Below are 24699 nucleotides of genomic sequence, written 5' to 3' on the forward strand. Positions count from 1 at the left end.
CGCGACCGTATAACAGAGAGTCACGCTGGAGCGTGGCTGGAGGCGTGGCAAATGGCACAATTCGTCCCACGCGTCCGCGTCGTATGGGCGTAATGGCCTCCCACGCGAACGCATGACCCACGCGGCCGCGTGCCCTGATTTTCGATGTAAAACGGGTGCACAGTTGAAAGTTGTGCTAGAGTGGTGCTGAACTGGCGCTGGATGCGCAATTCCCTTCACGTGACCGCATGCCCCACGCGGCCGCGTCGTACCCCATTAACTGCCCACTCGCGCGATCGCATGCCCCATGCGATCGCGTCACCCCAATTTTGGCAATTATATCAATTTGAACAGAGAGTTGTGCTGGCGCGAGGCTGCACTCACGCCAGAAGCACAAACTGGGTCACGCGAACGCGTGATTGACGCGTTCGCGTCAGTTACACATATGGCCATCCACGCGATCGCGTGCCTGACGCTAAGGCGTCATTATGAAGAATGCGCGACGCACACGATCGCGTCCTTGACGCGAACGCGTCGCTTGCGCCGCCCAGTTTTCTTCTCTCTCTCTCCCAATCCTAATTCTCTCTTATTCTCTTATCCTTTTATTTTTTTCTTTCATTTTAACATTTGTCTCTTCTATTTTCAGTTCTTATTTGCTTGAGGACAAGCAAACCTTTAAGTTTGGTGTTGACGCTTCGCTTAAGGGTTTTCTGTTTATTCCTATGGCACCAAAAGGGAGGCGAATCATCTTCACTGAGGAGCACAACCTGAAGAATAAATGATTGCTAGGATAACTAAGGTGGTTGAGTTCTTTTCATTTTTTTTTATTCCTCCCCTCTTTGTTTATGTTATGTTCCGGTTTTCTGCTATTTTTCTTTGTTTGTTGCATGATCCTTTATTAGTTAGAATCCTAGGACTAGTTTAGTTTTCTTTTAATTACTTTAATGCTGAAAAGATGTTTCATGTACCACTCACTGAACTTGAACCTAAAAAGAAAAGAAAAAAGAAGTGATGTAGTGCATGAGAATTTGAGTTTAATTTTTAGAATAGTCTTATTTACTTAAATGTGGTGGTATTTTCTATGACTCTGAATGCATGCTTGAACAGTGCATATTTTTTATAGTGAAGTTTATAAATGTTAAAAATTATTGGCTCTTGAAAGAATGATGAAAAAGAGAAATGTTATTGATAATCTGAAAAATCATAAAATTGATTCTTGAAGCAAGGAAAAGCAGTGAAAAACACAAAGCTTGCGGAAAAAAAAAAGAAAAAAATAAAATAAAATAAAATAAAAAGCAAGCAGAAAAAGCCAATAACCCTTTAAACTAAAAGGCAAAGGGTAAAAAAGGATCCAAGGCTTTGAGCATTAATGGATAGGAGGGCCCTAAGGAATAAAATCCTGGCCTAAGCGGCTAAATCAAGTTGTCCCTAACCATGTACTTGTGGCGTGAAGGTGTCAAGTGAAAAGCTTGAGACTGAGCGGTTAAAGTCGTGATCCAAAGTAAAAAGAGTGTGCTTAAGAACTCTGGGCACCTCTAACTGGGGACTCCAGCAAAGCTGAGTCACAATCTGAAAAGGTTCACCCAGTTATGTGTCTGTGGCATTTATGTATCCGGTGGTAATACTGGAAAACAAAATGCTTAGGGTCATGGCCAAGACTCATAAAGAAGCTGTGTTCAAGAATTAACATACTGAACTAAGAGAATCAATAACACTATCTGAATTTTGAGTTCCTATGGATGCCAATCATTCTGAACTTCAAAGGATAAAGTGAGATGCCAAAACTGTTTAGGATTGCAGTTGTAAACCCCACTATAAGAGAAGACATGGGCTTAATCGAACTCTCATTCTCATGCAAATTCACATCCTAAGCTTATATTAGTTTTGGTTGCTTGAGGACAAGCAACAGTTTAAGTTTGGTGTTGTGATGCATGAGCATCTTGTCTATCTTTTCCTAGTGAATTTGCATCTAATTTTTTGAGTTTAATTAAGAATTAATTATATTTTAGCCACTATGGATGCTATTTTGAGTTTTGTGCAATACTGTTTATTTTACGTAGCATTTGGCGGAATTTGATGAAGTTTCTGCAGAGAAAGAGAAGAAGCCAAGGAGATGACCAGCGAATACCGACGCGGATGCATGGCTCACACGACCGCGCGGAATGGAGGAAATCACAATGACGCGATCGCGTGCCTGACGCAAACGCGTGGACTGGAATCTGCACAAATGACGCGAACACGTGGACGACGCGGACGCGTCACATGCGCCACGTGCAGAAAATGTAGAAAAATGCTGGGGGCGATTTCTGAGCTGTTTTGACCCAGTTCTTAGCCCAGAAATCACAAATTAGAAGCTGCAGAATGGACAAATCAAGTGGTCCCCACCCATCAGCTGAAGACTTGTTAATTAATTCGAATTTAAATTCAAATCTTATTTTAGGAAAAGATATTATTTTAATTTTAATTTTAGATATTTGATTTTTAAATTATTAGGATTAGTTATAAAAGGGGGAAGCTTTCCTTCCTTTGTAGATAGGTCCTGGGGAGGATCCCATTCCATCCCAATTTACAATCCTTATTTTCTCTTTTCCATGAGCAACTAAACATCCACTGTTAAGGTTAGGAGCTCTGTCTATTTCTATGGATTGATTTTATTGCTTTTTCTATTTTAATTTATGTATGGATTTATAATTTAAGAATTGTTTTCGCTCTTTATTTTATGAATTTGGGTGAAACGGAAGTATGACCCTCTTTCTATTTGAGTTCTTGTAAAACTTGGAAAAGCTCTTTACCTGAACAACAGCTTGAAAACTATTTCTCCTAAATTTTAATTATTTGGACTTAACGGGATACGTGACATATAATCCTTTTATTTTTGGGTAATTAGAATTTTTGTGGCATATAAACTGGAATTTGATTATCACCCTCTAATTGGAATTAATTGACCAAGGAATTGGCTGTTGATGAATTTTAGAGGAGACTAGGAAGGTCTAAGGAATTAGGGTCTAGTCACATATAGTTTGCCATAAATTAAATCCTACATGATTAAAATAGTTAGTAAGAAAAATTAATCCGAAAAATAAGATAACTCTGAAACCTTAACTATCTTCTCCATATTTTATTTCCAACTTATTTATCTGCCTATCTTTAATATTTTTTATATTGTTTAATGTCTTTTATACTGCATCTCAACACTATTTTCTATTTGTCTAACTAATTCTATCAAACGCTATTGTTGCTTAATCCATCAATCCTCGTGGGATCGACCCTTACTCACGTAAGGTATTACTTGGTACGACCCGGTGCACTTGCCGGTTAGTAAGTGTGGTTGTAAATACCGCACCAAGTTTTTGACTGTGATTGACAACTATTCGTTGTTTGATTGCTTAGATTAGATAATTTTTCTTTTAATTAAATTTTTTTTATTATTATTAGTATTTTCGAAAAAAAAAATTTTTTTCCTTTACGTTTTATTTTTTCTTTTCCGTTACATTTTTTTTTCTTTTGTTCCTGTTCCCCTCCCCTGTTCCTTCTTTTTCATTTCTTCTTTTTTGTTTTTGCTTTAAAAAATAAAAAATAAATAAATGTTTTAGTATTAATATTTTTCTTTTCTTAATTTCTGAATTTAAGTTTGCTGTTACTCAGTTAATGTTATTTTAATTTTTCTGTTTAATTTTTTCTTTTTTTCGAATTTTTTTGGTTATTTATTTAGTATTTTTATTTTATTATTTTACACAGGTTACCTCACAGGGACTTCTCTGCACTCTGACGTAGAGAGTCCCATTTTTTTTCTTGTTCTCTGCTTGTGTATGCGCAGGAATAGAGACAAAGAACAGCTCTTAGACTTTGATCCTGAACCTGAAAGAATATTCAGGCAACGTTTACAACAAGCAAGACTTTGCAAGGCTGCAGAATCCACTATGGCAAATAATGCTAATGCCAATGTGGTAAATCCGAATGGGGATGATCAACAGAGGAGAGTGCTTGGCTCTTATTCTGACCCTACTACGGATCTTTATGGAAAAAGTATTGTGGTGCCTCCTATAACTGCAAACAACTTTGAGTTGAAGCCACAATTGGTCACCCTGGTGCAACAAAATTGCCAGTATCATGGTCTTCCTCATGAAGACCCAAATCAATTTATATCTGATTTTCTGCAGATATGTGATACTGTGAAGACAAATAGAGTAAACCCAGAAGTGTACAAACTAATGCTTTTCCCGTTTGCTCTGAGGGATAAAGCAAAGCTATAGCTAGATTCCCAACCAAAGGAGAGTCTGAATACGTGGGAAAAGGTTGTCACGGAATTTCTCACTAAATTTTTCCCACCAAGGAAGCTGACTAAGCTTAGGTTGGAGGTTCAGACTTTCAAGCAAAAGGAGGGTGAAACTCTTTATGAAGCTTGGGAAAGGTACAAGCTGCTGACTAGGCAATGCCCTCCGGACATGTTCTCCAAGTGGACTCAACTGGATATCTTTTATGAAGGCTTAGGAGAGATGTCAAAGATGAGCTTAGACACTTCTGCAGGCGGTTCATTGCACAAGAAGAAGATACCAGAGGAGACTATTGAGCTGATTGAGTTGGTTGCAAGCAACCAATATCTGTACACATCTAACAGAAATCCTGTAAACTTTGAGACCTCTCAGAAGAGAGGCGTGTTGGAAGTAGAAGCTGTTAATGCTCTTCTTGCTCAGAACAAGCTTATGTCTCAGCAGATAAATCTACTTACTCAACAGATGGGTGGCATGCAAGTCTCAGCTATCAACACTCAAAATCCACCCCAAGAGACCTCCTATGACATGACAGGTAACTTTATGCAAAATGATAATTATGATTATGCTCAACCCTCTTCTGAACAGGTGAATTACATGGGGAGTGGTCCTAGAAATCCCAACAATGATCTGTATTCTAAGACATACAATCAGGGGTGGAGGAATCACCCAAATTTTGGGTGGAGAGATCAACCTCAGAGACCTCAGAACTTTAACAATAGTTCTCAGGGCGGTTTTCAATAGAACAACTATAATAACCACCAATCTCAGTCTCAGCAACAACAACCTCAGCAGGCAAATTCTAAATCCCAAGAAGATTCTAAGTGGGAGATGATGATGAGTTTCGCGCAAGAAACCAGATCCTCCATTAGAAACTTAGAGGTACAAATGGGTCAAATGAGCAAGCAATTACCTGAAAGGTCTTCAAATACATTCCCTGGTGATACAGTGGTGAACCCAAGAGAAGATTGTAAGGCTATTCAATTGAGAAGTGGTAAGGTAGCTGGTTCTGAGAATAAGGTCAATGAAGATCCAGTTGAAAAGGAAGCTCCAGAGGAGAAGAAGGAAGAGGTAGAGCACGCCCCACCTAAGCGTGCAGACAACCCGTTTCCTGACTCTCTTGACACTTATCCCACCTTACCAAAGGCCCCTGAATACAAGCCGAAAATGCCATATCCTCAGAGGCTTCAGAAGGCGTCCAAAGAAAAGCAATTCTCTAAATTTTTAGATGTCTTCAAGAAGCTGCAGATCAACATCTCTTTTGCAGAGGCTCTGGAGCAAATGCCTCTCTATGCTAAATTTATGAAAGAATTTTTGACCCACAAGAGGAATTGGAAGGAGCAAGAAACCGTGGTGTTAACCAAGGAATGCAGTGCTATTATTCAACACACCCTTCCTGAGAAAATGCCAGACCCAGGGAGTTTTGTCATCCCTTGCACCATTGGAGAAGTTGGTATTCAGAGAGCTTTATGTGATCTTGGAGCTAGCATCAACCTCATGCCACTATCAGTGATGAAAAAGCTTCAAATTGAGGAGGTAAAACCTACTCGTATTTCTCTTCAACTTGCTGATCTTTCTATTAAATTACCTGTAGGTGTGGTTGAAGATTTACTTGTTAAAGTAGGACCATTTATTTTCCCTATTGATTTTGTTATATTAGACATGGAAGAGGAGGTAAAACCCTCTATTATACTTGGTAGACCCTTTTTAGCTACAGGTAGAGCTCTGATTGATGTACAAAAGGGTGAATTAACCCTGAGGGTCAATGAAGAATAGGTGATCCTAAATGTTTTTGAAGCCCTCAAACACCCTAATGATTCTGAGGGGTGTATGAAAATAGATGTTATTGAACTACTTGTTCAAGAAGTATTAGAAACTGAGGTACTTGATGATGTTCTAGATCCTATTTCTGAGTGTGAATTAGTTGAAGTTGATGATTCACCACCCCAAAAGGAGCTGATGAACACGCCAATTAAGGAGGAGGAAGCCCCCAAGCTTGAGCTCAAACCCTTACCACCTTCTCTGAAATATGTGTTTTTGGGTGAAAGTGATTCATATCCAGTGATTATTAGCTCTTCTCTAAAGCCTGAAGAAGAGGAGGTGCTTATTTCAGTGCTCAGGAGCCATAAAACAGCTCTTGGGTGGACCATTAGTGACTTAAAGGGATTAGTCCAACCATGTATATGCACAAGATCCTTCTTGAAGATGATGCTAAACCAGTTGTGCAACCACAAAGTAGACTCAATCCAACTATGAAAGAGGTGGTCCAAAAAGAGGTAATGAAATTATGGGAAGCAGGTATTATTTACCCTATTTCTGACAGCCCTTGGGTAAGTCCTGTGCAGGTAGTTCCCAAGAAAGGAGGGATGACAGTGATCAAGAATGAAAAGAATGAGCTTATTCCTACAAGAACAGTCACAGGATGGAGAATGTGCATAGATTACAGGAGGCTCAACACTGCTACAAGGAAGGATCATTTTCCCCTCCCCTTCATTGATCAGATGCTTGAGAGGTTAGCTGGTCATGCTTTTTATTGTTTTCTAGATGGATATTCTAGATATAATCAAATTGCAGTGGACCCTCAAGATCAAGAGAAGACAGCATTCACATGCCCCTTTAGAGTATTTGCCTACAGGAGAATGCCATTTGGACTTTGCAATGCTCCAGCAACTTTTCAGAGGTGTATGCTTTCAATTTTTTCTGATATGGTTGAAAAGTTTATTGAGATATTTATGGATGACTTTTTTGTTTTTGGTAATTCTTTTGAATCCTGCCTTAAACATTTATCTCTTGTCTTGAAACGGTGTCAAGAATCAAACCTTGTTTTAAATTGGGAAAAATGCCATTTTATAGTCACCGAAGGCATTGTTCTTGGGCACCGGATTTCAAGTAAGGGAATTGAGGTTGACAGAGCAAAGGTGGAGGTAATTGAAAAATTACCACCACCAACTAATGTTAAGGCAATTAGGAGTTTCTTGGGTCATGCAGAATTTTATAGAAGATTTATAAAGGATTTTTCTAAAATTGCTAAACCATTGAGCAACCTATTGGTTATTGATATTCCTTTTGTCTTTGATTCTGACTGTCTGCATGCTTTCGAAACTCTGAAGGCAAACCTTACCTCTGCTCCCATTATAGCTCCCCCTGACTGGAATTTACCATTTGAATTAATGTGTGATGCTAGTGATTTTGCTATAGGAGCTGTTTTAGGACAGAGGCATGGTAAGCTTGTACATGTCATTTATTATGCCAGTCGTGTGTTAAATGATGCTCAAAAGAGTTACACAACTACAGAAAAAGAATTATTAGCTGTTGTGTATGCGGTTGATAAGTTTAGGTCCTATTTACTTGGTTCTAAGGTTATTGTTTATACTGACCATGCTGCTTTGAAGTACCTTCTAACCAAGCAGGATTCTAAACCAAGATTAATCAGGTGGGTGTTGCTCCTTCAGGAGTTTGATATTGAAATAAAAGACAGGAAAGGGTCAGAAAATCAAGTAGCTGACCATCTCTCCAGAATTGAGCCTGAAGCAGGAATGCAACCACCCACAGCGGTAACTGAGACATTTCCGGATGAGCAATTATTTCTCATTCAGCAGGCCCCATGGTTTGCAGACATTGCAAATTATAAGGCCATGAATTTTATCCCAAGGGAGTACAGTAGGCAACAAGTGAAAAAGCTATTGACTGATGCAAAGTACTACATTTGGGAGGAACCATACCTTTTTAAAAGGAGTTTAGATGGAATTATCCGGAGGTGTGTCCCAGATGAAGAAAAACAACAGATTCTCTGGCACTGTCATGGTTCTGAGTATTGAGGCCACTTTGGTGGTGAGAGGACAGCTACAAAAGTCCTTCAGAGCGGGTTTTACTGGCCGACTCTCTTCAGGGACTCAAGAGCTTTCGTAAAGCACTGTGGCAGATGTGAAAAAGCTGCAAATCTCCCTGCTAACCATGAAATGCCACAGCAGGGACTTCTTGAGGTTGAGTTGTTTGATGTGTGGGGTATTGATTTCATGGGACCTTTTCCACCCTCACATTCAAACAACTATATCCTAGTGGCAGTCGACTATGTGTCCAAATGGGTGGAAGCTGTGGCTTTGCCCACCAATGATGCCAAGGTGATAATGAGCTTTCTTTAGAGGTATATCTTTAGCCGGTTTGGCGTCTCAAGGACACTCATTAGTGATGGAGGAAGTCACTTCTGTAACAGACAGTTGGACTCTCTTCTCATAGATATGGAGTCCGTCATAAGGTGGCAACCCCCTATCACCCTCAGACAAGTGGACAGGTTGAAGTTTCCAACAGGGAGCTTAAGAGGATTCTGGAGAAGACCGTTAGTGTTTCAAGAAAGGACTGGTCTAGGAAGCTTGATGATGCTCTTTGGGCATACCGGACAGCATACAAGACTCCAATTGGCATGTCCCCATATCAGTTGGTCTATGGCAAAGCCTGTCACTTGCCAGTGGAGCTGGAGCACAAGGCTTATTGGGCAATCAGGTACCTGAATCTTGATTCAGAAGCTGCAGGAATTAAGCGGATGCCTCAGTTGAATGAGCTTAATGAATTCAGATATGCAGCCTATGAGAATGCCAAGCTCTATAAAGAGAGAACCAAGCTACTGCATGATAAGAAGATTGCCATCAGAGTCTTTGAGCCAGGACAAAGAGTGCTTCTGTATAATTCAAGGCTCAAATTCTTTCCCGGGAAGCTGAAATCTCAGTGGTCAGGACCGTTTGTGGTTACCAGAGCCTCGCCATATGGTCATGTGGAAATACAGGAAGAAAATTCTGACAGGAAATTTACAGTGAATGGCCAGAGGTTGAAGCACTATCTTGGAGACGAGATTGACCGCCAAAGGTCCACTCATCTGCTGAACTAGCAGAACTGACCGTCAAGCTAGTGACGTTAAAGAAGCGCTTGTCGGGAGGCAACCCGATAATTTTGTATCCTTCGCCATTTTTCGTAGTAGTTTTTCTTAGTTATTTTGTTTTTATTGAGTTCTTACTAATTCTCTGATCATGCAGCTATGTTCTTCCAGGAACCGACCACCTCAAGCTAGAAAAAGAAGAATGCTACGCAACGCGACCGCATAACAGAGAGTCACGCTGGAGCGTGGCTGGAGGCGTGCCAAATGGCACAATTCGTCCCACGCGTCCGCGTCGTATGGGCGTAATGGCCTCCCACGCGAACGCGTGACCCACGCGGCCGCGTGCCCTGATTTTCGACGTAAAACGGGTGCACAGTTGAAAGTTGTGCTAAAGTGGTGCTGGACTGGCGCTGGACGCGCAATTCCCTTCACGCGACCGCATGCCCCACGCGGCCGCGTCGTACCCCATTAACTGCCCACTCGCGCGATCGCATGCCCCATGCGATCGCGTCAACCCAATTTTGGCAATTATATCAATTTGAACAGAGAGTTGTGCTGGCGCGAGGCTGCACTCGCGCCAGAAGCACAAACTGGGTCACGCGAACGCGTGATTGACGCGTTCGCGTCAGTTACACATATGGCCATCCACGCGATCGCGTGCCTGACGCTAAGGCGTCATTATGAAGAATGCGCGACGCACACGATCGCGTCCTTGACGCGAACGCGTCGCTTGCGCCGCCCAGTTTTCTTCTCTCTCTCTCCCAATCCTAATTCTCTCTTATTCTCTTATCCTTTTATTTTTTTCTTTCATTTTAACATTTGTCTCTTCTATTTTCAGTTCTTATTTGCTTGAGGACAAGCAAACCTTTAAGTTTGGTGTTGACGCTTCGCTTAAGGGTTTTCTGTTTATTCCTATGGCACCAAAAGGGAGGCGAATCATCTTCACTGAGGAGCACAACCTGAAGAATAAATGATTGCTAGGATAACTAAGGTGGTTGAGTTCCTTTCATTTTTTTTTATTCCTCCCCTCTTTGTTTATGTTATGTTCCGGTTTTCTGCTATTTTTCTTTGTTTGTTGCATGATCCTTTATTAGTTAGAATCCTAGGACTAGTTTAGTTTTCTTTTAATTACTTTAATGCTGAAAAGATGTTTCATGTACCACTCACTGAACTTGAACCTAAAAAGAAAAGAAAAAAGAAGTGATGTAGTGCATGAGAATTTGAGTTTAATTTTTAGAATAGTCTTATTTACTTAAATGTGGTGGTATTTTCTATGACTCTGAATGCATGCTTGAACAGTGCATATTTTTTATAGTGAAGTTTATAAATGTTAAAAATTATTGGCTCTTGAAAGAATGATGAAAAAGAGAAATGTTATTGATAATCTGAAAAATCATAAAATTGATTCTTGAAGCAAGAAAAAGCAGTGAAAAACACAAAGCTTGCGAAAAAAAAAAAGAAAAAAATAAAATAAAATAAAATAAAATAAAATAAAAAGCAAGCAGAAAAAGCCAATAACCCTTTAAACTAAAAGGCAAAGGGTAAAAAAGGATCCAAGGCTTTGAGCATTAATGGATAGGAGGGCCCTAAGGAATAAAATCCTGGCCTAAGCGGCTAAATCAAGTTGTCCCTAACCATGTACTTGTGGCGTGAAGGTGTCAAGTGAAAAGCTTGAGACTGAGCGGTTAAAGTCGTGATCCAAAGTAAAAAGAGTGTGCTTAAGAACTCTGGGCACCTCTAACTGGGGACTCCAGCAAAGCTGAGTCATAATCTGAAAAGGTTCACCCAGTTATGTGTCTGTGGCATTTATGTATCCGGTGGTAATACTGGAAAACAAAATGCTTAGGGTCATGGCCAAGACTCATAAAGAAGCTGTGTTCAAGAATTAACATACTGAACTAAGAGAATCAATAACACTATCTGAATTTTGAGTTCCTATGGATGCCAATCATTCTGAACTTCAAAGGATAAAGTGAGATGCCAAAACTGTTTAGGATTGCAGTTGTAAACCCCACTATAAGAGAAGACATGGGCTTAATCGAACTCTCATTCTCATGCAAATTCACATCCTAAGCTTATATTAGTTTTGGTTGCTTGAGGACAAGCAACAGTTTAAGTTTGGTGTTGTGATGCATGAGCATCTTGTCTATCTTTTCCTAGTGAATTTGCATCTAATTTTTTTAGTTTAATTAAGAATTAATTATATTTTAGCCACTATGGATGCTATTTTGAGTTTTGTGCAATACTGTTTATTTTACGTAGCATTTGGCGGAATTTGATGAAGTTTCTGCAGAGAAAGAGAAGAAGCCAAGGAGATGACCAGAGAATACTGATGAGTATTTTGGTGAAAAATAAATTTCTCCCAAAACACACAAATCTAACCGGCAAGTGTACCGGGTCGTATCAAGTAATAAAAACTCACGGGAGTGAGGTCGATCCCACAGGGATTGAAGGATTGAGCAATTTTAGTTTAGTGGTTGATTTAGTCAAGCGAATCAAGATTTGGTTGAGTGTTTTGTGATTTGCAGGAATTAAATTGCATTGAAGTAAAGAGAACAAGAAATAAATTGCTGAAACTTAAAGAACAAGAAATTAAATAGCAGAAACTTAGAGTGCAAGAAATGTAAATTGCGGAATCTTAAAGTGCAAGAAATGTAAATGGCTGGAAATGTAAAGGGGATTGGGGATTGGATTTGCAGAATTTAAACAAAGGAAAGTAAATAGCATCAAACAGAAGAGTGAAAGAGAATTGGGATTGAATCGGATATGAAGCAGAAAAGTAAATGAACATGGAAGGAAAAAAACAGAATGTAAATTGGGGATTTGGATCTCAGGACCCAGAGACTAGAAAACTGAGTCTAGATCTCAATGCCTTCCTAGATCCAATAAGAACAATTGCAAAGGAATTGTAAATTGCAAGAGAATAGATGAGAATCAAGTAACAGAAACGGAAATTCAAATTCAGTAAATAAAGCAGAGAGATCCAAGATTGAGATTGAAACAGAATTTCTTCAATTCTCCAATCCAAGATCCAAGACAATTGTAATTGAAATTGAAAGCAATAAAACTGAGAGAAAGAGAAGTGAATTCTCCTTCCCCAAGACAAAGAAATTAAAGTTCACTCAATAACAAAAGCTCTCCGAAAACTCTTATGAAAATTCCAAAAGAAAAGCTCTCCGAAGAACTTGAATTCTATCCTATTTATACACTTTCTTCAAATGATCTTCAAGCCTTGAGTTGGGCCTTTGCTCTTGGTGGAATTGGGTTGAAAGAGGCCTTGGTTGATTGCTCTTGAAGTTTGAAGAAGAACCAAAGTGAACCAATTGAACCGGGTTTGAGTTTTGCAAAAGTTGGACCAAAAGTTGGAGCTAAAGTTAGGGGTCTAACTTTGGCTCCAACTTTTCATAGCAGCCCACAAAACTTGCTTATATGAACGTTGGTGCCAACGTTAGGGGTCTAACTTTGACCCTAACGTTGGCCTTGCCTTGTGTGCTAGTGGCGCCAACGTTAGCCACCAAGTTAGGGGGCTAACGTTGGCGCAAACTTTTGTTCCTCTCCCTTGTATTTTCATGCGCCAACGTTAGCCTCCAAGTTAGGGGGTCTAACGTTGGCGCAAACTTTTGGTGCCCAGGGGAGAAATTCATGTGCCAACGTTAGCCTCAAAGTTAGGGGGCTAACGTTGGCGCAAACTTTTGGAGCCCAGGGGAGAATTTTCAAGTTCCAACGTTAGCCTCCAAGTTAGAGGGCTAACGTTGGGGCTAACTTTTCAACCAAAAGTTTGTGCAAAAGTTTGATGCTAACTTTAGGTCCAGCTTTTTGCTTCCTGGTTCAATTTCACTTATTCCATTGTCCTCTCTTCACTCCTAGCCATTCCTTCTTGCTTCAACCTTTCTCCAAGCTTTCTTCACCTATCATTAATCAACCAAACACATCAAAGCTATGCTCAAAATCATGAGATATTCATTCTTTCATAATATGCAACAAATATAGCATAAAACCTCATGAAATGGCATGAATTCATATATGGTTGATTCAATCAAGGGAAACATGAAAATCTACTCAATTAGCTTGCTTGTAGCTCAAGAAAGTGCATAATTCTAATGAAAACAAAAAAAAAGACTAGTTAAAATAGGCTAGGATGACTTGTCATCAAATACCGACGTGGACGCATGGCTCACGCGACCGCGCGGAATGGAGGAAATCACAATGACGTGATCGCGTGCCTGACGCAAACGCGTGGACTGGAATCTGCACAAATGACGCGAACACGTGGACGACGCGGACGCGTCACATGGGCCACGTGCAGAAAATGTAGAAAAATGCTGGGGGCGATTTCTGGGCTGTTTTGACCCAGTTCTTAGCCCAGAAATCACAAATTAGAAGCTGCAGAATGGACAAATCAAGTGGTCCCCACCCATCAGCTGAAGACTTGTTAATTAATTCGAATTTAAATTCAAATCTTATTTTAGGAAAAGATATTATTTTAATTTTAATTTTAGATATTTGATTTTTAAATTATTAGGATTAGTTATAAAAGGGGGAAGCTTTCCTTCCTTTGTAGATAGGTCCTGGGGAGGATCCCATTCCATCCCAATTTACAATCCTTATTTTCTCTTTTCCATGAGCAACTAAACATCCACTGTTAAGGTTAGGAGCTCTGTCTATTTCTATGGATTGATTTTATTGCTTTTTCTATTTTAATTTATGTATGGATTTATAATTTAAGAATTATTTTCGCTCTTTATTTTATGAATTTGGGTGAAACGGAAGTATGACCCTCTTTCTATTTGAGTTCTTGTAAAACTTGGAAAAGCTCTTTACCCGAACAACAGCTTGAAAACTATTTCTCCTAAATTTTAATTATTTGGACTTAACGGGATACGTGACATATAATCCTTTTATTTTTGGGTAATTAGAATTTTTGTGGCATATAAACTGGAATTTGATTATCACCCTCTAATTGGAATTAATTGACCAAGGAATTGGCTGTTGATGAATTTTAGAGGAGACTAGGAAGGTCTAAGGAATTAGGGTCTAGTCACATATAGTTTGCCATAAATTAAATCCTACATAATTAAAATAGTTAGTAAGAAATATTAATCCGGAAAAATAAGATAACTCTGAAACCTTAACTATCTTCTCCATATTTTATTCCCAACTTATTTATCTGCCTATCTTTAATATTTTTTATATTGTTTAATGTCTTTTATACTGCATCTTAACACTATTTTCTATTTGTCTAACTAATTCTATCAAACGCTATTGTTGCTTAATCCATCAATCCTCGTGGGATCGACCCTTACTCACGTAAGGTATTACTTGGTACGACCCGGTGCACTTGCCGGTTAGTAAGTGTGGTTGTAAATACCGCACCATCAGGACAAGTCAAATTCTTCATAGTCGGAGTAGACTATTTCACAAAGTGGATTGAGTCAGAGCCCCTAGCCAACGCCACTGCTCAAAAAAGCCAGAAATTCCTATATAGGAACATTGTCACAAGGTTCGGGGTTTCATACTCCATCACCACAGAAAATGGTACTCAATTCACAGATGCAGACTTCAGGAAATTAGTAGCCGACTTGAACATAAAGCACCAGTTCACCTCCGTCGAACATCCTCGAGCCAATGGGCAAGCTGAAGTTGCCAACAAAGTCATACGGGCTGGGTTGAAACGGAGACTGCAAGATGCGAAGGGAGCTTGGGCTGAAGAACTTCCACAGGTCCTATGGGCATATCGAACCACGCCACATTCCACCACAAACGAATCACTGTTCCGAATAGCATACGGTGTGGAGGCAATAATCCCAGTAGAGGTCGAGGAAGGGTCGCCTAGAGTAGTCCACTACAATGAAGAAGCCAACTCGCAACTTCAAAGAGAAGAACTCGACCTACTTCCGAAAATCCAAGAAAGAGCTCGGATCAGGGAAGAAGCACTAAAGCGCCGAATGGCTTCAAGATATAATCAAAAGGTAGTGCAAAGAGGTTTCGCAGAGAATGATCTCATCCTAATCCGAAATGATATTGGAACAACTCGACCCGGAGAAGGAAAGTTGGCAGCAAACTGGAAAGGACCCTACCGAGTCATAGAAGTACTTGGGAAGGGCTACTACAGACTGTCCGAACTCGATGGACGAGAGCTTCCCAGATCGTGGCACGCCTGCAACCTAAGAAGGTACTATAGCTAGAAAAGGTAAAAGATCTCATCATAGGATGCACTCTTTTTCCTGAAAAGATTTTTTAATGAGGCACCAAGTTGAGATCCAGATATTATCCGACTTAAAAGGATGAAAAACTCCAACATGTATACATTTGCGCTTTCTTTTGAATAAAAAATATTTTAGATATTCTACAAATTCTCAAGACGCATTAATCTGAAGCATTCATCGTCCGATTATAAAGCAACAAATCAACAGAAAGTGAAAAACAGATTCACTGCACGATCATGATAAAAGACCAATAAAGATGAAAACGCGATTCATCTAAAGGTCGACAGAAACCACCTTCTACAAATCGGCAAAGATGAACACAGAATAATGCAAGAAGTTATCGAAAGTGATCTGAAAAAGAACCTGACGAGGTCTTATGGATTGCTAAATAATAACTTAAAAGACTGGCCGACATTGAAAAGTCGGACCAAGTCAACCCAAGTTATCAGCAAATCCCTGGAAAGAGGTCTGGCCAACCCTATAAAAGAGGAATTTCTATAACTTAGAAGAGATCGACCTAACAAAGTCGGTCTCCTACAAAATAAGTTATATAAGTAATCCCTGAAAGAGACTTGACAAAGGTCCAAGAAAGAGGATTACAAAATAACTTAGAAGTGATCGACCTTACGAAGTCGGTCTCCTACAAAATAATTTATATAAGTAATCCCTGAAAGAGACCTGACAAAGGTCCAAGAAAGAGAATTACAAAATAACTTAGAAGAGATCGACCTAACGAAGTCGGTCTCCTACAAAATAAGTTATATAAGTAATCCCTGAAAGAGACCTGACAAAGGTCCAAGAAAGAGGATTACAAAATAACTTAGAAGAGATTGACCTAACGAAGTCGGTCTCCTACAAAATAAGTTATATAAGTAATCCCTGAAAGAGACCTGACAAGGGTCTAAGAAAGAGGATTATAAAATAACTTAGAAAAAGACGACGCAAAGAAGTCGATCTCCTACAACAAACAAGTTATAAAGTAGTCCCTAAAAGAGACCTAGCAAAGGTCCAAGAAAGAGGACTGCAAAGGTAGCTAAGACGAGGACCAACGTAAAGAAATCGGCTATGGGTTGCTAGAAATACAAGCAAGAGCAAGAAAACCGAGAAACAAGTTGGACCCGCCCATTCATGACCTCAAAGGAGTCAACCCGCAAGCAACAGGTGCAAAGCGATCCAAAGAGACCGAGAAGCAAGGCCCCAACATCTCCAAAAAGTGCTAAGACAAGTGCAAACGACCAGGATATAAAATACAATAACGAGCTTCAGGGTCAGCCCCAAAAGCTTGAAAACTACTTGTTGTTTTTCATAAACAAAGTTTCTAAACAAGCAACCCAAAAGGGTATCCACAGTCGAGCAAAATATTCAAACTACAAAAAAAAAGAGTTCAGAAGCCCACAAGCCGGGCTATTTACACAAAATATCCAAGAGAAATCAGCAAAGATCGGGAGCCTTTTCGACAGCATCAGTACAAGGAGAAGGAAGGCGAGTCTGAATAGGCACAGCATCCACGGTTCCATCATCCCGGTTTAGAATCTGGCAATCCAGACCAGACACAACTGGAGGAACTGAAGAGGTTGACACTTTGGCAGAAGACACAGGGGGAGGTTCAACATCATCATCATCCTGGTCATCAGGGACAATCTTACCATCCCTCACAACATTATCCAGGCTGAAAAGAGTAAGGTCGGCCTCGGGAGCAATAATCCGAACCTGCTCCTTCAAGTTCTCATAGGCAGCAGTTACGCTGCCAACAAGATGACCTTGAAGCTCGGAGTAATCAGCTTGGGCATTCTCCAACTCCTCCCTCAGGCGCACCACCTCCCGATAAGATGTCACATAACTGTCCTTATGCCTCAATGTCATGTCCTCGGCCAACCGCACAGAAGCCGCCAGAGCAAGGGAACTTACCTTTTCGTTCTCCAGATCCTTCTTCAACTTGGCTACCTTTACCTTAAGCTCTTCCTTCAGGCCCTTCATCCGGTCGAACTCCTGTTTAGCCTCCTTCATAAATTCTTTGGTGGCATGGAGAGGAAGATTCTGAGCAGTTCGGTACAGGGCAGCCCCCATATATGCCATTTTAACACTGTTTCGGGTCATAAAATCCAGATGGCGAAGGATTGACACATCATCCATGGGGAGGGTACCGTAGGGACCGATTAGCTGATCTACAAACTCGATTACATTAAAATCAGGGGCGTCAAGGTTAAAGGCCTCAATTGTTTTCTATTTCTTGTTGGGAGGAGCACCAGAAGTAATGGCAGAAGTCTGTGGAGGATCAGTCAGACGAACTCGAGGAGTGGGGATCACCTTCCTTGGCCCAGGAGAACTCGGCACGGGCGGCTTCACTGGAACTTGAGAAGATCCCTCTCCGGCCGCCTTGGCCGACATGTTTTGAGCAGCAGCAGCCTTCTTCACCTTCTTATAGGCCTTCATGGAATCATTGTTTTTCAACATCTCTGAAAATACAGAATCAACCATAATGATGAGTTACAACATAGGAGAAGAAAAACTCAGAAACAAGTATAGAAACAAGTCAGACAGTACCTAAAGCAGTTCGAACCAAAGATGGATCACTCAAGAATCTTTTTGTATCCAGATGGGGTGGTTCCCCCCACAAATCTTCAAGAACAACTACAAAAGCCCGCTCAACCTCATTAAGCATCTCCCATGTATAACGTGGCACTCTCACATTCTTTTGCCACTTTAGAGGAAAAGCAGGCTCGTCATTCTCATCAAGAAAAAAGGGGCGGACCCCCTCAATAGCACGGACTCGGAAGAAATAATTCTTAAAATCTTTAAAAGACTCATCATACATAGCAAAAACTTTATGCCCCTGGGCCGATCTGAAAGAAACCCAGGAAGCTTTCTTTTTGGAAGAACCTCCAGGCTTGGCCGAGACAAAAAGATAGAGGAAAATAGTTTGAGAAGGTGTTATGCCTAACTCTTGGCAAAGCAATTGAAATATCTTGATAAAACCCCAGGAATTCGGATGAAGCTGGGATGGAGCAATGTTACATGACCACAATAAGTCGGCCTCGAAAGCAGTAAAAGGAAAAGTAACGTCCAACTGGCTGAAGAAATATTCATAGGCATAGAAGAAGGGACGCTCCCCCTCGACAAAAGTAGGAAAACAAGCCCTCTCATCAGAGTCAGGAGCTACAAGCTCATAATCCCTCTCCCGAGAACTGTTACCACAGATCCTATGACTTTTCCTCAGCTCTACACAAAATTCAGCATCCACGACAGAGACACACATTAGGACAAGGGAGTCCAGCCAATCGGACATCCCCTCAGGAACTTTGGAAGACATCTCTACAACGTTATTGCGAGAAGACATGAGGCCAACTAATCCTACAAAAAGAAAAGAAGATTGGATTACTAAAAAACATCTCGGAGGAGGGGCAAAGCAACTCTACTAATATGATACAGACGAACAAACAGAAAAGAAAAACTCCAAGACTCAAACCAAAGTCCTGGGGCATCCTTTGGAAGCAGTGACAAAGCAAGATTTTCAGGAAAAATATACAGCTTACGTCTCAGCGTCCCCCAAACAAAAAAATATATATACAAAAAGTCATCAAAGCCACTATCTTTTTACAAAAAGCTTCGACAACACCAAACATGCCAAGCAGAGAATCGTCAAAGACACAGTCTTTCCTCCAGAATCAAATAAAAACCATCATCGAAAGCACAAACAAAAACAGTGATAACATGCAAAAGCCCTAAAAGCATCAAGCAACAGAAAAGACAAAAAAATTCATACAAAAGACGAAGAAACTCCAGAACACGCAACAATCAGGCACAGTAAAAGCAGAAAGATCCAAACTTTCTCCAAATAAAATCAAATTCAGACATAAAAATGACAGAGGAGGAAAAATCGAACCTGGAAAATAGAAGAAAACCTCGAAAGAAAGCTGAAGAAGCAAGAAGCGACAGAGCCACCCCCTCGAACGGAAAAAACTCGCCGGAAGAAGACGGAGGGTGAAATCCAGAATCATTCCTTTTCCACAGAAAGTGGTAGTAGAGCAGGCGTCGCAGGAAGAAAGTGCGAAACTCTAGGGAAAAACGGAAAATGAGGGAGTAAAGGGAGAAGTTACGAAGAGGAACGAATAAGAGAAACCATTTCTGATGGCAAAGTTCAAAATAAAAACCATGGGAAACGGGGCATTTGAAGTCAATTAATGAGGGTATTAAACCCTCGCACGTTCCCAAAGTACCGATATAAAAGCGCGCGCTTTTAAAGGAAAACATTCCACATTCAAAAAGGCTCTACAAAGAAAGGAATTGACAAAATGCTTGAGTTCGGCTTCACTAGAGAACGACCGAAGTCAAGGACTCGACCTCAGAAAAAAAGACCGAGCTCAAGCAGGGGCACTGTTCACACCCTGGGTCGAGCTATCCGACCTGGGATGATTGGCGACAAAGCGACCGACCTCTTCAGGTCAGGCTACCCGACCTCTTCTCAAAGAGGTCGGCCAAATCGACGGAAAAGCCCAATAAAGGGCCCAAATAGAGGAACACGACCCAAACCCAAAGGCAGTCCAAGCCTAAAGAAGTAAAGGCGGTTCCCTTAAAGATAAGCTGACCCCACCCAAAGATAAGATAAGATAAGATAAGATAACTAACTTATCTTATCAGAAAGGTCAGCCCACACTACTATAAATACACTGGAGCACCCAGGTATAACTCATACTCTAATTCTACTAAAAACCTGTTTAATACCCATGTTAACTTAAGCATCGGAGTCTCTTGCAGGTACCACCACCCTCCGGTGACAAAGGATCAGCAGTGCAGCCAGTCCAACAAGTCGGACACGACAGCTTCGGCCGCTACCCACCAGCCGGACACATCATCTCCGACCAGTACAGAAGATCTCGTCCGAGATTGACCTACAATTTTAGGTAACCCTCGGAACACCATCCAACCACCAACCTAATCCAATGTGACAAAGCATTTCTAGCATGATTTTCTCATTCCTCTCTCAAGGTTCAGAGGAAATCCAATTATGAACAATTTCTCTGTCGAGACAATTATTCAATTGAATGAAGACTGAAAGCTTTCTAGCAAAATCAAGAGAAAAGACAGAAGAAGAAGAATGAAAACTATTATTGATCCATTGAATTACAACAGAGCTCCCTAACCCAATGAAAGGGGTTTAGTTGTTCATAGTTCTGGGAATGAAAATTGAAATTGAAAAGTACATGGCAAAAGTAAACTAAAAGTTGCAAAGAAAGTGAATTGTGCAGAGGGTTATATTTCTCCCAGTGTAGGTACTTTCTAACTTAAACTCTAAGCTATTTATACACTTTCTTTATTTGGCCTTCAAGTCTAGGATGTGGGCCTTGGCCTTTTGTTGAAGCAAATTAAAGTGGCTCTCAATGGTGTTGAGGATGGACGTTGGCCAATTAACATTCACACTTTGCATGGTGCCCAATTATGTGCTGCTGGTAGTAACATTGGTGCTGACGTTAGTAGGAAAACGTTGAGCAAAACATTACTTGAAAGAGAATTAGAAATGTTGCTAACGTTTGTCTCAACGTTGGTTCCCCAACGTTACATACAATGCTGCCTACTTATGCGTACACACGCTGCCTTGTGCGTGCGCACACTCACAATTTTTCTACTTGTGTGTACGCACACTAGGTCCGCGTACACACACAAGGCTTTTTTGGCAGCTCAAATTTGGAAACCCATCGTAGATGTTGGACCAAACGTTGGATTGCCAACGTTTCTTCTAACATTGCCTTCTTGTGCGTACGCACGCTGCCTTGTGCATGCGCACACTCTCTTCTTTTTTCTTGTGCGTACGCACACAGTGCTGTGCGAACGCACACAAGGCAAACTTCCCAGCTCCAATTTTAAGACTTCATCACAGACGTTGGACCCAACGTTAGATTGCCAATGTTGCCTCCAATGTTGCTCCTTGTGCGTACGCACGTTGCCTTGTGTGTGCGCACACGTTGAATTTTTCTTCTTGTGCGTACGCACACAAGGCAGTTTTCACAATTCCATATTTAAGTCTCGTTGAAGACGTTGGAGGTAACGTTGGTGAGCTAACGTTTCCTCCAACGTTGGCACCAGCAATAGCAGAATTTTGCAGCCCCTTGCACCAACGTTACTTCCTTTTTCTTCCTTCCATGGGCATTCTTCAGCTTCTTTCCATACTTCTTCCTTGCTTCTCTTCACCTATCATCAATCAATACATATACATCAAAGCTTTGCTAGATTCACAAGAGTTTGCATCATTCTTAACACACAAGTAAATATAGCATAAATCTTATGAAAATGCATCAATTTAACCATGTTTGAATGAATCAAGATATGTATGAAACTTTCATCCAATTACTTGCTTATTGCTCAAGAAAGTGACTAAAACCTAATAAAAACAAAAGAGAAAGGCTAATGAAACTAGCCTAAGATGCCTTGGTATCGCAAGCCCAGTAAGTGGTACATGAGACAACTTTTTACAATTGAAAGCAAATAACAGACTTAAAAATAACAAAATTAAACTAGAACCTAGGAATTGAAATAACTAAAGATCATGCAGACACTAAGACAAAATAGCAGAAAACAGGAACATAACATAACGATAGTAGAATAAAATAGGAAGTAAAAAAGGAACTAAGCCACCTCAGTTTCCATGGTGGGGATCTCTCTCCTCTACCTGTGGTCCATACAGGCTTCTCAGATGGCCAAAGTCCTGTCTCAGCTGGGAAATCTCCTGGCGCTGAGAATCCTAGGCAGCTCTCATCTGATCAAGGGTGGTGGTGAGATACTCCCCGCGGTTGTCTTGTATCACCCTCATCTGCTCTATGGATTCATTGAACTGCTGCTAGTGGCTATCCTGTGTGATTCTCATCTGCTCAATAGAGGAAATAAGTTGCTCCCAGTACTCCTGAGGTGAAAAGTAATGTCCCTGAGGTAATGAAGGATGGTCCTGTTGAGCTTCCTCCTCAACTTGGTCTTCTCTGGAGACCCTGTGATGTTCCCTAAGATGCTCCGTGGTCTTCTTAGTAATTGGCCTCTCAATAGGAATAGGGAAGTCATAATCCACCATTACCTTTGTTGCTTCACACAGGCGGTAAATCAGATATAAAAAACCAAGCCTAGCCTTCTTAAGAGGATTGGAGGCAATGTTATATATCTGTTTTGGAATAATGTCCTCTACCTCCACCACTTCTCTTTTTCATGATACAGTGAATCATGACAGCCTGGTCCACAGTGCATTTGGACCGGTTGCTAGTAGGCATGATAGACCTTCGGATGAAGTCTAACCATCTCCTAGCCATAGGAAGAAGATCAGTGATCTTCAGTTGGTTCGGCTTTCCCTCTACACCTATTCTCCACTGAGAACCTAGAATGCATATTTCTTCAAGTACTTGGTCCAGTTGCTGATCTCTATGCATCCTCTCACTGTAGCAAGCAAATACATGATCTGAAGGTGGCAGATGGAGGGCCTGTCGGATGCTTCTCGAACTGAAATTAATGACATTTCCTCTCACAAAGCTTTTGATAGTTCTTTTCATTGACCCCATCTACATCTTTGTAAGTGACCCAGAGATTGCCATAAAATTCTTGGACCATCAGTTGTCCAACCTCAGTGTGCGGGTTGTACAGAAATCGCTACCCTCTCTTCTGAATCTGAAATTGAATTTCCAGATATGCATTCGGTTGGAGCGCAAATCCCACTTCCGGAGGTACAGCCTTCTTATAAGTATGCTCATAAAAGTGTCTCATGGAGCTTGGAACGGAATCTCCATGCATTATAAGAACTGATGGCTGGCTCTTTGCCTTTCCTCTTCTTTGAGGACTCAATGGTTTTTGGTGTCATTACAATGAACAGAAAAATAACAAACAAAGCGACAACACCAAATTTAAAATTTTTGCTCGTCCTCGAGCAAATTAGAAAATTACAAAGAGGAAGACAGAGAGGAGTAAGAAATCTGAAAGAAGGAAATAAAAATTAAATTTAAAATATTCTTTTTCTCTTTTTTTTTTTACTGAATAAATACAGAATAAGAAGAAACTAAGAGGGGATGTTGGGGTCTTGTAGGAGAGTGGTGAGGGATGAGGTGCTCTATGAGGGGCGGGGTTACGGTGCAGGGTTGATGTGGGGAAATGTTGTGGGTTAGGAAGAGTGAGGTGGGGTAGGGTTTTGAATGTGTATAGAAAAGGGTTGGGGACGAGGGAAGAGGCTGGGCTATGTGGTACTCAAAGAGAGGGATTTGAGAGGGTTTATGTTAGTGAAGGATTGTGTGTATATTGAAGTGGGAGGGGGCTTTATAAGAATTGGGAGAGGGTAGTGTGTCACGGGTTGGAGGGGTTTGTTTAGGGAATGGTGTGAGGTATGAAGAAGGGGGTCACGGGTAGGTTAGGGGGACAAAGGGAATATATGGGGAATGAAAGGAATAAGAGGCTGGAGTCACGAGTAAGGGGGTGATGAGGAAAAGTCATCTTATGATAGTTTTACAAGCATTTTTCACTTGTTTCATTAGGTTTTATGCACTTTCTTGCACAATAAGCAAGTGATTGGAGTGGATTTTCATGATTATTTTGAATCAATCAAACATCATTTTTACACAAAATCATAAGGGTTATGCTAGAATTAATTGATTTTATGAATGATGCAAAGACCTTATAATTTTGGTGAGACTTTGATAGTTTGTTTGGTTGCTTGTAGGTGAAAACATGAAGAAAGGAGGAGGCAAAACAGTAAAGCGTTACGTTGAGAAGAAGAACGCTACGCTCAATAACAAACAAGGATAGCGTCCACTTCTCTAGTGAGCGTGGCGCTCACTTTCCCACCTTTTTCGTAGATTTCAAGTTGGGAGGCAAGCTTGGGCCATCTACGCACTAAGTAGCACTCAATAAGTGAGCGCAGCGCTCAAAAAGGGAGCGCTAGGCAAGGAATTGAATGCACCAAGGAAGGGTAGTGCTCAAACAAAGGAGTGTAACACTCCAAATTTGCACCAAGCATAGCGCTCAATGAAGGCAGCACGAACCAAGGGAGAGCGCTCAATAAGTGAGCGCAACACTCAATAAGGGAGCGCTAGTGGGAGGCACATTGCGCACCAAATTGGCGCACTGATGCACGAAAAACTTGTCTCATAACAAATTTCCTTCGGCAAGTGTACCGAATTTGTCATCAAGTAAAAACTCACAATAGAGTGAGGTCGAATCCCACAAGGATTGATTGATCAAGCAACTTTAATTAGAGGAATGTTCTAGTTGAGCGAATCAGAAATTGAGTTGAGAATTGCAGAAAGTTAAATGCGGGAAAGTAAATGACAGAAAGTAAATTGCAGAATCTTAAATAGGAATGGGGGAATTGCTCATAAATGTAAATGACAGAAATTAAAGAGAATGGGTAAGA

General features: G+C 40.8%; 1 pseudogene; it reads right to left on the reverse strand.

Annotated features, from left to right (window-relative positions):
* Nucleotides 1-21957: 21957 nt before the first annotated feature.
* Nucleotides 21958-23157, reverse strand: LOC148570679 (uncharacterized; annotated as a pseudogene).
* Between the last annotated feature and the right edge of the window lie 1542 nt (nucleotides 23158-24699).

Source organism: Arachis ipaensis, chromosome B3 (genome assembly GCF_059453495.1).
Source record: "Arachis ipaensis isolate K30076 ecotype BB chromosome B3, ASM5945349v1, whole genome shotgun sequence".
NCBI classification, from domain to species: Eukaryota; Viridiplantae; Streptophyta; class Magnoliopsida; order Fabales; family Fabaceae; genus Arachis; species Arachis ipaensis.